Source organism: Pleurodeles waltl, chromosome 7 (assembly GCF_031143425.1).
Source record: "Pleurodeles waltl isolate 20211129_DDA chromosome 7, aPleWal1.hap1.20221129, whole genome shotgun sequence".
Lineage (NCBI taxonomy): Eukaryota > Metazoa > Chordata > Amphibia > Caudata > Salamandridae > Pleurodeles > Pleurodeles waltl.
The window spans coordinates 121,698,403-121,703,798 of NC_090446.1; the positions used below are offsets into that span (position 1 = coordinate 121,698,403).

A 5,396-nucleotide genomic window follows, 5' to 3' on the forward strand; every position below is an offset into this window, starting at 1 on the left:
GCATTTTATAATTTATCCTGTGTGCGTGAACTGAAAGTACTAACTTATTCTTTAGGGTATCAGACAAGTTGCATGTGACTGCCTCTGCCCCATCCCAGCATTTCTTTCAGAGGCAGTGGCTGGCATCTGTGGGCCGCCTCAGTTAAACACGGGTTTGCATTCCAGGCTTTTTCCAAATTCTTCCCCCAGTTCTTCTACAAGCCTTAGATTTTACATATATTCTCTGCCCTCGCCAGCAGCGCCCTAGGCCCCTCATTTGCATAGATACTGCGGCAGACGTAAAAAAAAATTGCAGTTTTCCTGAGATCTGGGGGAAGAATGAGTGCTTTGGCTCACCAGGGCATTACACTGCCCGGACCTGAGCATGTTTTCTCTCTAACGAGGGTAATAAAAGGTAATATGTAACCCTTCTCGCAAGTTATGCGGTCAGAGTTCACGCTCATTGATGAAGCCTGATAATTGCAGCAATTGGCACGGTTGGCCTTCAGCCAATGGGAGGGCGGCCCTGGCTTTGGCTTGCATGGGAACTCGGTATAAGTTGCGGCGCCTGACGGTGGCTCGCGCTGTTGGATCTACTTCCCATCTGGAGGTCCATCCAGTTCCACCAGGATGTCCAAGGTGTTCTCCACCAACATGCGGTGCCGCCTGCCCACTCTGATTCTGCTGCTGCAGGGGGCGCTGCTGGCAATGTTTATTGTGTTTGTGGTGTACGATGAGCATGCCGATGCTGCTGCCCAGAGCAACACAACCAAGCCGATGGACAACAGACTCTACAGCGTCTTCCCACTCTTTAAGGACATCCACGCCATGCTGTTCGTTGGGTTGGGCCTTCTGCTGGCATTCATGAAACTTTACGGCTTCAGCGCCATGGCCTTCAACTTCCTGGTGGGCAACTTCGGCATCCAGTGGGCACTGCTGGTTCAAGGGTTTTTCTACCACTACTGGGATGGGAAGATCCACCTTGGAATGGAGAATGTCCTCAATGCCGAGTTTGCTTCAGTCGTGGTTTTGATCTCTGCCGGGGCCGTGCTGGGCAAGACCAGCCCTGTCCAGCTGCTGCTGATGGGTATTCTCGAGATCCCACTATTTGTGGTCAATGAGTGGCTCCTCACCACGTATCTCAAGGTTGTGGATGTGAGCGGGACCATTGCCATCCATGTCTTTGCTTGTTACTTTGGCCTTGGCGTCACTCAGATCCTCTATAGACCGCACCTCAAGAGTGGCCATCCCAAGGAGATCACCACATCTATGACTGATCTCCTCTCGCTCTTGGGCACCTTCTTTCTCTGGATTTACTGGCCGAGCTTCAATGCGGTGCTCGCGCGTCCTGGAGATGCTCAGCACCGGGCTGTCCTCAACACCTTTATTGCCCTGAGCTCCTGCACCATGACCACATTTGCCTTGTCAAGCTTAATGAACAAGAAGGGGAAACTTAACTTGGTCCACGTGCAGAATGCCACTCTGGCTGGAGGGGTGGCTGTGGGTGCTGCAGCAGACATGATGATAACACCAGCAGGGGCCTTCGGCCTGGGTTGCCTAGGGGCCATGGTCTGTGTCTTTGGTTTTCAGTACTTGACGCCCTTCCTGTCCCAGAAGCTCCACTTGCAGGATCAGTGTGGCATTCACAACTTACACGGCCTGCCGGGCATTGTGGGCACTGTGGGGAGCATTGTGGCCATACTGTGCTCTTCGGAGGCAATTTACGGATCCAGCCTCTACGAGATCTTCCCAGACAGGGCAGCGGAGCATGATATACCAGCTATTACCTCAACCGTGGTAGCAGAGACCGAACGCAGCCCCACCGACCAGGCCCTCTACCAAGCTGCTGGATTTGGGGTAACATTTGCAATCTCCCTAGTTGGTGGCTACGTCACTGGGCTGCTGCTAAAGATGCCCTTCCTTGGCCAGCCACCCGATGAGTTCTGCTTCGATGATGAACCCTACTTCAAGGTTTCAGAATCCCAGAAGGTTACGCGGTACCCGGGAGTCGACGAGAATGGGGAGGCCGGCCTACCTCTTAAAGATATATGAATGTGCTTGAGTGAGACCATGGCCACCGGTGTAACCTCCTGCCAGTCTTAAACCACAGGGCAACAAGGGAGCCCGGCTGCTGGTGCTTGACTCTAGAACTTTGCGGTCTATAGGACATGAGTGGTGCATGCAGCAGCCTAGTGGAACTGCAACATATGTTTGCACCATTCGTCCTCCTTCCTGGGAATTTTTGCATGCACTGATGTTCTAACACAGGACTAATGTTCCTGGGGCTAAACGCTGTGCTATAAATGGGGAGGCACTATCAGGTACTGAGGTCCTGCACTGCTTTGATTTTAAAGGGAGAGGGCCTGCACTCCTCAGCAGAGGTCCAATCGTTCCAGTGGAAGAGTACCAGCTCTTCTCAGCAGCAGTCAGGTATCCTGGGATAGAGAGTACGGGCGTGTCTGTACTTCCACTTCAAGCACTGGATAAGAGACAGGGGAGATCCTTTCAGATCCCAGTTTCTTTCAGACGCACTGTGTGATGGGAAGCCTCAGCCTAGTCCTAAACTGGCCGTGCCTTGAAGACTGTCCCGGTTGGCATTAGGTGCTATGTGAATCTAGTCACTGGTTCGGTGCTAGTTTTGAACAGTGACATGTTGCTGATGACTGGCTAACAGAACTATGAACTGCCAATCAGAGGTTGTTTCTCATTCCGTCCTGAGCAGTGGTCTAAGGATGTTTCAGGAATAAAGGTTGTGTGTTGCAGTTATAATCTCCCCACAGTGCCCTGGCAATCTGTCAACACTTGTTGTCAACTAGACGTGAACAAAAACACCATATGTATCTAAATACAAAGAGCCTTGCACGGTAAACTATGAAGTACCCTAACACAATTTACACATTTTTAATTTTAAAGTGGAGTGTATGCAAATAACATTTTCCAGAATAAGAAGTGACTCCATAACCTATGACATATTAACCCCTTGTCTTCAATTATTCCACTCATGAAAGAAACTGTAATTGTCACATGATTAATTTTCCAGCCCCTCCCCCAACCCCCTGGCCACCCCATGTCTTTCTCTCAAAGTAAAACCCACTTAGATTTCCTACAAGAACCCACGGGAAAGATAGCTCAGTGGGTCTGCGTGCAATAGGTAGGTTAGAGGTCAGAGGCCAGAATTTTCTCAGTTGTCCGTCTTCAAAGTTGATAAAAACAGCACTACCGAGTTGCGTTCTAATAACATCGGTTACTGGCACTTTATAGTACAGCTAGTGAGTTTTATACAGCGCTTTAACCTTCGCACTACTGTTTTTAAGCACTGTAAATAATATGTGAAACTATTAACTAGTTTACAGGTACTCAATTGACTGACTTTGGAAGGATTGAATGCAGGGTCATCCGCGCCGTGTTGCCAGTGTACCTAGGAGAATTGAATCACCCCATAAAGTCCTCCCATAAAATTCTTATTACAAAGCAATTTTGTAGTCAGGCCCCTCCAGTGACAAAAAATGATGCCACTAGACGCCTGAAGTGAAGTATCACAGGTGGCGCGTGTCATAGCTATGAGTGACGTCATAAAAGCCCCAGTGAAGTACACATGTGTCGAGAAATCCATGCTGCCTGCAGAGCGCGCGCTCCGCCGCTTCATCCTCCCCCCCACACACCTCCCCCACACCCCACCGGCTATCAGAGAGGGGCAATCCGGACCTCTGATCCGAAATCACACAATCTCAAGCGGGGCCGCACAGCAGCTGTCTCCACCCGTTTACTTAAGGTTTGTTTTAGAGTTTGACAGCTTTGGACTCTCGGCCCTTTGTTCTGCAACAGTCTAAGAGGTAGCGCTGCTGGAGAGAGAGGTGTCTGTTTGCCCTCAGGCCAGGGTCTGACTGCAAATTCACCCCCCTGTGTGTAAATTAGTCATAATACAAGATGTAGATGACCGTGCACACATTTTCAAAGATTCAGTTCCGTTTTACACTTTATTTACAAATGCTTATATTTGATATTTCCTGTTATCAGGCATGGCGACGTTTCGAAACAGGAAAGAGAGAGAGAGCGTGAAAAAAATCGAAATAACTTATTTTTCCCATTGCCTAATATTAAAACTGGGGCAATTTTAGGCGAGAGACAGCTAAAATAAAGTCATTTTGGCTTTACAATTCGCGAGTACCCAGCCTGAACTGGAACTGTAGGCAAGTACATTTGATAAGCAGGCCCACTGGAATTATGTGGTATGAGAGGACCAAATTAAGTGAAAGAGTTGACTAAATTATGCGGCAAGGCAAGCCAAATTATTGCGATTAATGCAGCACATTTTGTGATAAAAGTACTTCATTATTTTGTCAATTTTGCACATGGTAATACTATCTGGGCAAAGGTGTCACCTTATTAGTACCAGTTGAACACCCAAATACACCAACAAGCAATTGAAAGATATATATATATATATATATATATATATATATATATATATATATATACAGAGAGAGAGGGAGAGAGAGGATATATATCTGGTATATATGTAATACTATGAAATTGTGCTTTTTTTTGACATCATAAACCATGATACCAGAGGCCAAGTAGTTTGTAAATTTACAAGAAACCTGAGATTGCAAAAAAGGACAATATCACTTTACTCGTTATATCTTTTTAAATAACGGGTTCATTTTCGGGTATCTTTATTGAAAAAGCTGTTTCCTTCAAAGTGAAGCTTACAGCAGGCAATGATTGTATTAATAAGATTGTTTAACCTTCCCTTTTATGAAGAAATTGTTGATGAAACAATGGACAATGATGAGGGTCATTGTATTTATGGAATTCGGTGCCTCCAGCATTTACCTCCTAATTATGGATCTACCATATGTGTCACATAAATTTCCTTATAATTTGCACTCATTTCAGCTTTACCCAAATTGTGGCTTCTAGATCTAATGGATGAAACTAATAGTGCCAGATAATGTTCTCCATAAGTTGTGCTTTTGCCACGTAATTTAAATAACCTTGCCTTATAGTTTAGATAACCTTGCTGCACAATCCCAGTGACCCTGACAGTGATTAAGTTTTGCAGAGGGGCTAGGGGGCTGTCATTTTGGTAATGAAACCAGTATTTTACAGCTAACTGTGAAATATTTCCCACATCTCATGGTTTCCTGTAAAAAAAGGGGTTGTATCACTGCATTTTGTTCAATAAAAGCCGCCCAAACGTAATAAATAAGGACATATGTATGCTCTTCTTTTTGTCAGCAGTCTGTGCTTACTGGCATCAAAATGTGCAGACGTGAAATTGTCTCTGTTCATACTGAATGGAATATCTGTGCACATGGAGTGTTTTGATACTTTGAATGTGATAATTGTTTTGTTTTTACCAACATGTGTGGTGTTTGAGGGAATCATGTATTATAGGGAATAAATTACCCACA

At 46.0% G+C, this 5,396-nt stretch overlaps 1 pseudogene; it reads left to right on the forward strand.

Moving 5' to 3' along the window:
- Positions 1 to 577: 577 nt before the first annotated feature.
- LOC138303807 (ammonium transporter Rh type C pseudogene) lies at positions 578 to 4,386 on the forward strand (annotated as a pseudogene).
- Positions 4,387 to 5,396: the final 1,010 nt, after the last annotated feature.